General features: G+C 45.2%; 1 protein-coding gene across 4 annotated transcripts in view; it reads right to left on the bottom strand.

Annotated features, from left to right (window-relative positions):
* celf2 (cugbp, Elav-like family member 2) overlaps nucleotides 1-13507 on the bottom strand; it is a 1014614-nt gene that overhangs the window by 493009 nt on the left and 508098 nt on the right. The gene's annotated exons all lie outside the window — the stretch shown is intronic.

Genomic DNA, 13507 nt, shown 5'->3' with positions numbered 1-13507 from the left:
TACTGAAATTGGCTGCCTACATGACCATATTTTGCCTTTACAAATTGAAGATATTGCATCGGATGTTGAGTGCTTTGAGATGTCCTTGGGTTGTGAAAGTCTTCCTTTTTATCACCTTCTGGCCTATAGCCAAGTGGCACGTGGAGATGATTATATAGGGGTGAAGAATCGAGAGCTGGGCATGAGGCCATTGCTGACATTGTCCAACAAGCAACGCAGGGCAGATTTAAGTGAGTTTTTGCAGCCGGTGGAGAGCGGCAGACTCTTGGAATTCATACCAGAAGTGCAGTTGCATGATTCAACATGCCAAACAGGAGAGTCCATCCACTTACTGTGAGCTCCATTCACAAACTTAGTCAAGGTAAAAAGGAACCCTGGGCCAGAGACATGATTTTGCAACATCTTCCCATTAAAACCTCACAATGACTGTTCTTCCTTACATTACTGCAATCTGTCTGCTTCAAACTGGTTAACATGCTCTGTGTGTCGGAGAGCAGGATGTTAAACCAATGCAATAATCAATTGCTCCACTAATTTTGAGGATTCAGTTTATTTGTTCAAAGTGAGTGGTCAGGTGGAAGGGAGATAAAAACATTGTACAAATACGTCAGACACAATTGCTGTGTGAGCACATCAGCGAAGCATGAAAAGCTATTGACATTTTTCTTAGATTGCAATGATTATTAGAACATTGAATGTACTCAAGTGATCAAATTTACTAATGACATGAAGGGATATGGAGGAAGCACTAGAATATGTTGTTGAGATAAAGTATAAGGCATGATCTAGTATTGCGGAGCATACTCAAGGGGGTGAATACGTATCTTGCTTCAAGGTCTCTAAATCTGCACACAACTTTTCAGGTTTAGAAGGATCTGGCAGGGATGTGAGACCATGACCAGTTTAGATGGCTTGCATCAAGAATTAAGCCATTGCGATGAATTTTGACATCAAGTCTCAGCATACAACACCCTCCATTTGCAGCAGAGATCGAATCACACCACAGCTAATGAATGGGGCTCTTCGTGGTTCAGTTCCTGGACCACATTTAATCCACAGAATTGACTTAGACCCTGAAAGCAAGAGTAAGGTGGTCACTGGTGCCATGAGAAATAAAATAATGGGAGGGGCAGAAATAAAGATTGAGAAGTGATTTCATTGGAAGTGCAGGACAGACTGGATGCAGGGGTGACGTTTCTGAAAGAATTGGGCAGGGTAGATATGGTTAACAACTGAGACAACATTTATTCCCAGAAGCTACAACAAATGGTATTCCTTGAACACCAGCCCCTGATTGACCAACATGCCCAACCTTGTGGATCACTACATTCCAACAGCAACTGGTAAAGGGCTGTTCTCTCATGAGAGAGACAGAAAAATGTACGTGTCAGAGAGAGAGAAAGAACAGGTGACGGTTTAACCTGAGGGTCACTACATCTCAGGTGAAGAGAGAGGTTGAAAAGAGGGAACTGAACCCACACTGTTGGCATCACTCACCAGATATCCAGTCAACTAAGCTAATTGACCCCTGTACACCACTGGAAAGGCTCATGACTCAATTGGATGAAGCTAGTCTATCAAATACCCATTTTCTTACCCTAACATTTTCATATTCTTCCATTCTCTTCAAAGAAATGAAAATAAAGTATTTCTCTATGTTTTTTCCAGAAGACTACAGGTGATTGATGTCCATTTTCAGGATTCCAGGCCAATCCTAGAGAGCTGGTAGCCCTGAGGGTAAATGCTAAGAATCTGTGTTCCCCTTGGTTAGAGAGTTTAGGATGACATGGCACAATCACAGGATAAGATACATAGAATCCTAATAGTATGGAAGCAGGCCATTCAGCCCATCGAGTTCATTCTGAACTCCCAAAGAGCATTCCACGCAGACCCACCTTCCTACCCCATCCCTGTAACCCTGCATTTCCCCTGGCTAATCCACCTAGCCTGCATACCGCTGGACACTGCCGACAATTCTCATGCCCAATCCACCTAACCTGCACATCTTTGGATTGTGGGTAGAAACTGGAGCATCCGGAGGAAACCCACGCAGACATGGGGAGGATGTGCAAACTCCACACAGACAGTCACCTCTGCCCCTGGTGATGTGAGGCAGCAGTGCTTAACACTGAGCGACCTTGCCGTCCAAGAGCTCAGCGATTTATGACTGAGATAATTAGAAAGCTCTGCACTCAGGATCTTGTGAATCTTCAAATTCTCTTCTCGAGGGAGCTGCGAATGCTCATACTTTCAGAATATTCAACGCTCAGATAAATGGAATTTTCAATGTGAGGGACGCGATAGGGGAGATGAGTGGAGCTAGTGCAGAAGATAATTTAATTGAATGGTTTTAGTCCCTGGGATGGCAGGTTTGTCATACGTGGAGATATTGGATTGAGCGGACCTGTGATTCTCTGGATCTTAGCAGAATGGGAGGGGATCTCATTGAAAAATACAAACTCCTGACAGGACTGGATGCAAGGATGACGTTTCCTGGAGCCTTGGAGCTCCAGAACATGATCTCAAGCTAAGGGGTAGGCCATGGTAGACCCAGCTGAGGAGAAATGTCTTCGCACAGAGTTCTGAACCTGTGCAATTCTCTACTACAGAAGGCTATGGAGTTCCAAAGCACCAGATACGGTCAAGAAAGAATCAGATTTCTAGAGGCTGAAGGTATCAAAGTGTAAGGGGAGTGGGTAGAGTATAGACTGAATTTGGGACCTACCTGACAAAGGAGGCGCTATGTATTAATCACTTTTATTTGGAAACTAAGTTATTTTTCCTTTTTATGTTAACTACAAGAAGCTTAAGGCCATAAATGTTCTTGTTAACTGAAAGCTTTTGGTCACGAGCTGCTCCCAAGTCACTGCAGGACTGCATTCCATCTCAATATCAGTGAGAATAGTTTCTCCGGGGAGGAATTTCCTCTTATCATCGTGGTTGTGAAAGCAGAATCTCAAATCAATGTTGAACCACGGAGGTGCACAGAATGTTAGAACTCCCTCTGTCTCTTCTGCAGAAGTGAACCCCCCCCCCACCACCCCCACCCCCACCCCCACAACACACACAGAAAAAAAGTCATGCAGAAAACGATTTGGAATTTACAGCAGGACAACAGGACATTTGGTCCATCCGGTCCATACTTCATGCAAGCCACCTCTTAATCTAACCCCATTTCTATATCCTAACCCTTTCTCCATCAATGTACTTATCTAGTTTTCCCTTCAGTTTATTTAAGCATTCTGCCTCAACCATATCATGTGGTGATCAAGTGCCACATTCGAATCACTTCTGTTCATCTGATTATGCTTCTGTGATGTGCCTTGGGTGTTTTCATTTACATCAAGAGCGTTATATAAATGCAAATTGTTGTTGACACAAGGCATCTTTCTTTTTAAACAGCAGAGTCTCCATGCCATCAATAATTGAACGTTCGCTGATAGTTTCAGGCCTGGGCTGCAGACAACCCATTTCCCACATGGTCACATGCTGTCAGCTATGGCTCAGCATGTAGGATTCACACCTCAAAGTCAGAACATCAGGGATTCAAGCCCCGCTCCGGGGATATCCAAATTCACATTCCAGCACAGCACTAGGGCATTTTGGTCTTGAATTTCAACTGCCCCTCTCAGATTTTATGGATGCAAACAATTCCACAATTTTGCAGAGCAGCAGGAGTATTCCCACTCATTAATATTAATTTATCTCTCAGGCAATATCACAGAAACAGGTTAAGTGGTCATCAACACATTGTTGCATGTGGAAGCTTCCTGCGCACAAAATGGTGGCCCCGATTCCTAAAGCAACTGTTTGACAAAACCACTTTTGCTTGCAGGCAAGTATTTGAGGGACATCCTGAGGCTTTGAAAGGTGTTACATAAATCCAGGTCTGTTTTTTGAGAAGCGAAGTTCACATTGTAGCAGACTGATTGTTGTTATGATGTGGGGTTACTGTCAACTAAGCATGAGAGGGAAAAAAAAAGAGTACGGTACAAAGATTTGCATTGATTTGCAAAGATTTCAAAGTGTTTTATCTGTGGTTTACAGAAGTGCTCACTGAAGTGTGACATTTATTGGCACCACAACAGGCCCTTCGGCAACTGGAATTGCAGAGAAACACCAGAAATATATTACAACAGCAAATGAGCCTTTGGATCTGACAAGCTTGTCTCTTTTTGATCAATCTCTTCCATTTAATGGTTGCTGCGATGTTTGTCCCTCATTTGACTGCTTTTGGCAATCACCTTCTGCTACAAACAAAACTTCAGAGGGTAAATCTCCAATGACACAGTAAATATGGTGCTCAACAAGACTCAGAAATAATGATGTATTTGCAGCAAGCTCCCAGCTCCCTATTCAGCTGTAACAAGAAGCCATTAAAGGGCTGAAGCACATTAAAGGGTCACAGCAAAAGTTTGACAGTAGTTAAGATAAATGGCCAAGTACGTGGATAGGGCGGGGACGGGGAATTATTGCAGATTTCAAAGATTACAAATGGTGGAGATGACAGTCAGTCAGATGGTTATTGTCTGGTACCAACTCCTGATTGTAGGATCACTAACACATATCTGGATATCATAGACCTTTCAATCCCAATTTAAGACCAATCTATTGACGTTGAATAAATAAATACGGCGTCCATTCTCAATGATGGCTACTGCTGCAGAATAAGAAAGAATTACTCCAAATGCTTTTTTATTATAATATGTTGATGTTTACCAGAGGAGATACAAGACTGAGAGAGCACAGGAGTGGGCGATATGATTGATTGTATCTCTGGCATCTTTGATAGAGCTACCTAATTATTCCTTCCCCTCCCTTTCCTTACAGTCCTGCAAATGATTCCTTTACAAATACTGTCTTCAGGACTCAGGAGGAGGCCATTCAGTCCATTAAATCCATGCTGCCTCTTTATACAGCATTACAGTCAGACCCATTTTCCCTTCTCAACATCATAGTGCTGCCAGTTTATTCCTGTCATATGCTTATCGCTGTTATTCTGAAATCTTCTACTCTCTCCTACTTCATAGCCATATCCAATTCCTTTTTGAAAGTTACTATTGAATTTGCTTCCAGCAGGGTCAGGCAGAGTACTGCAGATTATAATAATCCTTCATAAATACATCTACAACACCACTATACATAGAACCGAAGAGCAGTAAGTAGGCCATTTGGCCCTTCAAATCTATCCCTCCATTCAATATGATCATGATTAATCCCCTCTCTCAATACTATATTCCCACTTTCTCCCGATACCTCTTGATGCCTTTAATATCTAAACGTTTCTCTCTCTCTTTCTTGAATATATTCAGTGACTTGGCCTTTGCAGTCTTCTGTAATAGAGAATTCCACAGATTCACTACTCTTTGAGTGAAGAAATGTTTCTTCATCTCAGTTCTAAATGGCCTCCACAGTATCGTGAGACTGTGAGCCCTGGTATTAGACTCTCCAACCAGGAGAAACATCCTCCCTGCACCCAGTCTGTCCAGCCATACAGTCATATAGCATGGAAATAGATCCTTCAGTGCAACCAGTCCATGCCAACCATAACCCCAAACTAAACTAGTCCCACCTGCTGGCACTTGGCCCATATCCATCCTAATGTTTCCTATTCATGTACTTATCTAAATGCCTTTTAAAACGTTATAATTGTAACCATAATGACCACGTCCTCTAGAAGTTCATTCCACACACGTGAACCATTCTGTGTGAAAAAAAATTGTTTCTCATGTCTTTTTTAATTCTTCCTCCTCTCACCTTGAAAATATGCCCCCTAGACTTGAACTCCCCCCACCCTAGGGAAAAGATATCCACCATTCACCTTATCTATACCCCTCATGTTTTCATAAACCTTTATTAGGTCACCCCTCAACCTCCTACACTCCACTGAAAAAAGTCCCAGCCTACTTCTTTACAACTCAAACTTTCCACTCCCAGCAACATCCTGATAAATCTCTTCTGAACCATCTCCAGCTTAATATTATTTTTAATAATTTCCTTAAGCCCTGTTAGAATTTTATACATTTTAATCAGATCCCTTATCATCCTTCTAAACTCTAGTGAACACAGGTCTAGGCAAACTAATCTCTCCTTATAGAATAGTCCTGCCATACCCTGTATCAGCCTGGTGAACCTCCATTGCAGCCCTGCTAATGGCAAGTTTATCCTAGAAAAAGATTGCTTTCAGGTTTCCAATGATCGGTTGGGGGAAAAAAATTCAGAAATAATAGTTACAGCTGGTCCATAAGCAAGAATGAAGCAGAAAACTCATCAGGCAGTCAGTCTTCCCACTCCCAATGAGTACCCATTCAGATCCTTTTAGAATGAAGGCCCATGCAGACACAGGGGCTTGGGGAGGGGGTGCAGGAATAGAGGATTTCAATCTATTCAGAAAATTGCTGATTGCTTACAGGAAGGTCACCCCATCAGGCAATGCCCAACGTATTAGCGACCCCTGACCTCACACTACAGGAAGCTGCCTATAATTTCTCAATGTTGGTGGTCCACGGGAGGGCGCTTCTCTTTCATAGCAGAACTCAAAGAACGAGCCTTCATGACTCGAAGAGCAGAAGCAGTCCCAAACAGTGGTTGGCATGTGAGGAACTAATTGTCCAAGTCTGGGTTAAAGCCCTTGAGAGGAGGGAAAAGCATTCTGGGTAAACAGAAGTAGAATCCTATCATAAATGTAAAGGCTCACACGGGAATAATGACATCTGTAAGCGCATCGTGGAATGGAACAGACATTTTGAGGATTTTCTTTTAAACATGACGATCATGCACAAACATAAAAAAGGACCCTGGTGGATCTTGAGAATCTATGTTTTCAGGTCAACGTGTGCCCTCCTGACTCCTCAGGTACAGCCATCTGTGCAACATGTGAAACAGCAGTTCTCAAATCCCATAGGCTATGCATCTACTGGTCTGGTCCATATTTCAGCACCTGTTGTATTGAGCTCTCTGCTCAATTCCCCTGTCACGGCTGTTATTATGTTTCTGTATCTGTGCCCCAGGTTATGCAGAGAGGCTTAGGAAGCCCATGTTCTGTCAGTCAGAAAGCTCTGACAGGTAAATAGCAGCATGGCATTCACCTTCAGCAGAGTATGAAGACATTCCACATTGACACCCAGTGTTCATTTCCTCCTTTGATATTGAGCATGGAGTCAGCAGACTGCACTTGTCACTCCATCTATTTTATGGGTGTCGACTTGTGAACCCACTGCACTTCCACGATGCTCCTTTCAAAATCTTTCAAGAAGTCCCCAGTTCAGGACGAACACAAGACTCAGCCATTTGACCATTTAATAGTGTTTTTTTTAAAAAGGGATTCATTGGATTTCTGAACAACGAGACCGCCACTTGCTCCAAGTGGCCTCCATGTTGTGTTTGATCAAACTGCAGCTCAGAATGATCCCTGGGTCCCAGCTGCATGTACCCCCCCCCCCCCCCCCCTCATCCGTGGACATTGGGATCAGGCATCTGTCAAGCCCTCACCCATATTATGGCACCTCTCTGATACACTGGCAGGGGCACCATGGAACACAGACATTCATTGTGGGGCAAACCGGGCAACTAATTTTGAAAGGCAACAGAAGGGAACTTCTTTATTCACTTGTGGGATGTGGGCATCACCAGCTGGCCAGGATTTATTGCCCGTTCTTGTTTGCCCATGAGAAGGTGGGATCATTGGGCTGCATTTTACATTCTGTTGAGCCACGCGCAAGTCAACCATTTTGCAGGGGTTTCCGTGAGGCCTAGTAAGTTTACTCACTGTATTGTAGTGAGCAGGCAACATTACTAATGAGGTAAAAACAATGACCACAGATGCTGGAAACCAGATTCTGGATCAATGGTGCTGGAAGAGCACAGCAGTTCAGGCAGCATCAAGGAGCTTCAGCAAAATCGACGTTTCGGGCAAAAGCCCTTCATCAGGAATAAAGGCAGAGAGCCTGAAGCGTGGAGAGATAAGCTAGAGGAGGGTGGGGGTGGGGAGAGAGTAGCATAGAGTACAATGGGTGAGTGGGGGATGAGATGAAGGTGATAGGTCAGGGAGGAGAGGGTGGAGTGGATAGGTGGAAAAGGAGCTAGGCAAGTCGGACAAGTCCGGACAAGTCAAGGGGACTGGAAGTTTGAAACTAGGATGAGGTGGGGGAAGGGGAAATTAGGAAATTGTTGAAGTCCACATTGATGCCCTGGGGTTGAAGTGTTCCGAGGCGGAAGATGAGGCGTTCTTCCTCCAGGCGTCTGGTGGTGAGGGAGCGGCGGTGAAGGAGGCCCAGGACCTCCACGTCCTCAGCAGAGTGGGAGGGGGAGTTGAAATGTTCGGCCACGGAGCGGTTTGGTTGATTGGTGCGGGTGTCTCGGAGATGTTCCCTAAAGCGCTCTGCTAGGAGGCGCCCAGTCTCCCCAATGTAGAGGAGACCGCATCGGGAGCAACAGATACAATAAATGATATTGGTGGATGTGCAGGTAAAATTTTGATGGATATGGAAGGCTCCTTTAGGGCCTTGGATAGAGGTGAGGGAGGAGGTGTGGGCACAGGTTTTACAGTTCCTGCGGTGGCAGGGGAAAGTGCCAGGATGGGAGGGTGGGTCGTAGGGGGGGCGTGGACCTGACCAGTAGTCACGGAGGGAACGGTCTTTGCGGAAGGCGGAAAGGGGTGAGGAGGGAAATATATCCCTGGTGGTGGGGTCTTTTTGGAGGTGGCGGAAATGTCAGTGGATGATTTGGTTTATGCGGAGGTTTGTAGGGTGGAAGGTGAGCACCAGGGGCGTTCTGTCCTTGTTACGGTTGGAGGGGTGGGGTCTGAGGGTGGAGGTGCGGGATGTGGACGAGATGCGTTGGAGGGCATCTTTAACCACGTAGGAAGGGAAATTGCAGTCTCTGAAGAAGGAGGCCATCTGGTGTGTTCTGTGGTGGAACTGGTCCTCCTGGCAGCAGATACGTCGGAGGCGGAGGAATTGGGAATACGGGATGGCATTTTTGCAAGAGCTAGGGTGGGAAGAGGTGTAATCCAGATAGCTGTGGGAGTCGGTGGAACTGTAAAACCTGTGCCCTCACCTCTATCCAAGGCCCTAAAGGAGCCTTCCACATCCATCAAAGTTTTACCTGCACATCCACTAATATCATTTATTGTATCCGTTGCTCCCAATGCGGTCTCCTCTACATTGGGGAGACTGGGCGCCTCCTAGCAGAGCGCTTTAGGGAACATCTCCGAGACACCCGCACCAATCAACCAAACCGCCCCGTGGCCCAACATTTCAACTCCCCCTCCCACTCTGCCGAGGACATGGAGGTCCTGGGCCTCCTTCACCGCCGCTCCTTCACCACCAGACGCCTGGAGGAAGAACGCCTCATCTTCCGCCTCGGAACACTTCAACCCCAGGGCATCAATGTGGACTTCATCAATTTCCTAATTTCCCCTTCCCCCACCTCATCCTAGTTTCAAACTTCCAGTCCCCTTGACTTGTCCGGACTTGTCCGACCTGCCTAGCTCCTTTTGCACCTATCCACTCCACCCTCTCCTCCCTGACCTATCACCTTCATCTCCTCCCCCACTCACCCATTGTACTCTATGCTACTCTCTCCCCACCCCCACCCTCCTCTAGCTTATCTCTCCACGCTTCAGGCTCTCTGCCTTTATTCCTGATGAAGGGCTTTTGCCCGAAACGTCCATTTTGCTGAAGCTCCTCGGATGCTGCCTGAACTGCTGTGCTCTTCCAGCACCATTGATCCAGAACATTACTAATGATCCTACCCCCGACAGTATCTGTCACAGGTCTCCAACCCGATCTTAAAATATATCATTCCAAAACAATTTGCAACTCAGTGGGTATCACATCAAAAGACTGGCATCCTTTAAAACATAGAACACAGAATGTCACAGCGCAGTACAGCCCTTCGGCCCGCAATGCTGCACTGACCTGTGAAGTTAATCTGATGCCTACATCTAAATTACATATGGATAATAATAGAACAGTGTATGTCCAATGCTCATTTAAATGCCCTTAACGTTGGCGTGTCCACTACTTTTGCAGGCAGGTCATTCCACGCCCCTTCTACTCTCTGAGTAAAGAAACTACCCGATATCTGTCTTAAATCTATCACCCCTCAATTTAAAGCTATGTCCGCTCATGTTAGCATTCAACATCTGAGGAAAAAGGCTCTCACTGTCCACCCTACTTAACTCTCTGATTATCTTACACGACTTGATTAAGTTACCTCTTAACTTTCTTCTCTCCAATGAAAACAGCCTCAGTTCCCTCAGCCTTTCCGAGTAAGACAATCCTACCAAGCAACATCCTGGTAAATCTCCTCTGAACCCTTTCCAAAGCTTCCACTTCCTTCCTGTAATGCGGTGACCAGAACTGCATGCAATACCCCAGGGGCGGCCTTACCAGTGTCTTGTACAGCTGAAGCATGACCTTGTGGCTCTGAAACTCAATCCCCCTACCAATAAATGCCAACACACCACATGCCTTCTTAACAACCCCATCAACCTGGGTGGCAACTTTCATGGATTTATAGACCTGAACATTGAGATCTCTCTGTTCATCTACACTGCCAAGAATTTTACCAAGTTAAAAATCACACAAGATCAGGTTATAGTCCAACAGGTTTATTTGGAAGCACTAGCTTTCAGAACGCTGCTCCTCCACAACCACCTGATGAAGGAGCAGTGCTCCGAAAGCTAGTGCTTCCAATTAAACCTGTTGGACTATCACCTGGTGCTGTGTGATCTTTAACTTTGTACACTCCAATCCAACACTGGTGTCTCCAAATCAAGAACTTTACTATTAGCCCAGTACTCTCAGCATTCCTGTTACTTCTTCAGAAGTGAACTCCCTCACACTTTTTCACATTAAACTCCATTTGCCACTTATCAGATCAGCTCTGCATCTTATCTATGTCCTTGTGTAACCCACAACATCCTTCGGCACAATCCATAACTCTGCCTACTTTAGTGTCATCTCCAAATTTACTAACCCATCCTTCTACATCCACCTCCAGATTATTTATAAAAATGACAAACAGCAGTGGCCCCAAAACAGATCCTTGCGGCACACCACTGGTAACTGAACTTGAGGATGAACATTTCCCATCAACAACTGCCCTCGGTCTCCTTTAACCATCCATTTTCTGATCCAAGCCACTAAATCACCTTCAAACCCGAAACACCTTATTTTGTGCAATAGCTTACTGTGTGGAACCTTATCAAATGCCTTACTGAAGGCCATATACACCACATCAACCATCTTACCTTCATCCACCTGTTTTGTTATCTGCTCGAAGAACTCAATAAAATTAGTGAGGCACGACCTACCCTTCACAAAACTGTGTTGGCTATCCCAAATAAAAGTATTCCTTCCCAGATGATTATAAATCCTATCTCTTATCTTTTCCAACACCTTACCCATAACTGAAGTCAGGCTCACTGGCCTATAATTACCAGGGTTGCCTCGAATCCCCTTCTTGAACAAGGGAACAACATTTGCTCTCCTCCAGTCTCCTGGCGCTACTCCTGTCGACAATGGTGACATAAAGATCTAAAACCAAAGGCTCTGCAATCTCCTCCCTGGCTTCCCAGAGAATCTGAGGATAAATCCCATCTGGCCCTGGGGTCTTATCTATTTTCAGATCTTCCAAAATTGCAAAAATATCCTCTTTGTCAACTGCAATCCCATCTCATCTAGTCGCCTATATCTCCACATTCTCACTAACATTGTCCTTTCCCAATGTGAATACTGACGAAAAGTATTCGTCTGTCTTTGATTGGCCCTAACCTTATTCTCGTCATTCTTTTATTCCTGATATACCTATAGAAGGCCTTAGGGTTTTCTTTGATCCTTTTCACCAACAGCTTCTCATGTCCCTTCCTGGGTCTTCTTAGCCCTCTCTTTTGATCTTTTCTGCCTAACTTATAACTCTCACGTCCCCTAACTGAGCCTTCCTCTTCCTCTTGACAAGAGCTTCAACTTCTTTAGTAAACCATGGCTCCCTCTCTCAACAACAACACCCTGCCCGATAGGTATATAGTTATCAAGGACCCGCAGTAGCTGTTCCTTGAATAAGGTCCACATTTCAGGACTGTCCATCCTCTGCAGTTTCCTTCCCCATCTTATGCATCCTAAATCTTGCTTAATCGCATCATAATTGCCTTTCCCCCAGTTATACCTCTTTCCCTGCTGTGTATACCTATCCCTGCCCATTGATATTGTAAATATAACCGAATTGTGGTCACTATTGCCAAAGCGCTCACCTTCCTCCAAATCTAACACCTGGCCGGGTTCATTCCCTCGTACCAAATCTAATATGGCATCGCCCCTTGTTGGCTGACTACATACTCTGTCACGCATTGAACAAAAACTGACCCATCTAAACTATCTGAATGATAGTATTCCCAGGCAGAAGTCGGTACAGTAGACGTTGGAGATTACAGTCAAGATTAGAGTGGTGCTGGAAAAGCACAGCAGACCAGGCAGCATCCAAGGAGCAGGAAAAATTGATGCTTCAGGCAAAAGCCCTTCATCAGGAATGAGCTCTAATCTTGACTATAGTATTCTCAGTCAATAATGGGGAAGTTAAAATCTCCCATAACAATGACCCTGTTGCTCTCACTCCTATCGAGAATTATCTTTGCTATCCTTTCCTCTACATCCCTGGAACAATTCAGAGGTCGATAGAAAACTCCCAGTAGGGTGACCTCTCCCTTCCTGTTTCTAACCTCAGCCCAAACTACCTCAGTGGATGAGTCCTCAAACGTTATCTCACCTGCTGTAATACTACCCTGGTTTGACAATGTCACACCCCCCCACCTCTTTTACCATCTTCACTGTCCTTACTGAAACATCTAAATCCTGGAATCTGCAATGACCATTCCTGTCCCTCCTCTAGCCATTTCTCTGAAATGGCCACAACATGGAAAGCCCAGCTACCACCCCATGCTGCAAGTTCATCCACCTTATTCTGGATGGTCCTGACATTGAAGTACACACATTTCAAACCAACATTCTGATTGCCTGTGCCCTCTCGTGACCTTGTAAACCTATCTCTGACCTCACTTCCCTCAACTTCCTGTACACTGGAACTACAATTAAGGTTCCCATCCCCCTGCTGCATTAGTTTAAACCCCCCCGAAGAACATGAGCAAATTCCGCGCACCCCCCCTCCCCCCCACAGAATATTGGTCCTCTGGTTCAGGTGAAGACCATCCTGTTTGTATAGGTCCCTTGAGTCCTATACAAGGGACCAATTATCCAAGAGCTCCAATTATCCAAGAATCCAAAACCCTCCCTCCTGCACCATCCCCGCAGCCATGTGTTCAACTCCTCTCTCTCCCTGTTCCTTGCTTCACTAGCACATGGCACGGGTAATAAACCAGAGATAACAACTCTGTTTGATCTAGCTCTAAGCTTCCACCCTAGCTCCCTGAATTTCTGCCTTAGATCCCCACCTTCCTTCCCACCGACATCGTTGGTGCATACGTAAACCGTGACTTGGGGCTTCTCCT

This window comes from Chiloscyllium plagiosum, unplaced genomic scaffold, assembly GCF_037043375.1.
Source record: "Chiloscyllium plagiosum isolate Xiang-an unplaced genomic scaffold, Cpla_swu_hap1 HiC_scaffold_23, whole genome shotgun sequence".
In the NCBI taxonomy this organism is placed as follows: Eukaryota; Metazoa; Chordata; class Chondrichthyes; order Orectolobiformes; family Hemiscylliidae; genus Chiloscyllium; species Chiloscyllium plagiosum.
Note: the sequence above shows the minus strand (reverse complement) of the source record. Positions and strands in the feature narration are given on the sequence as shown.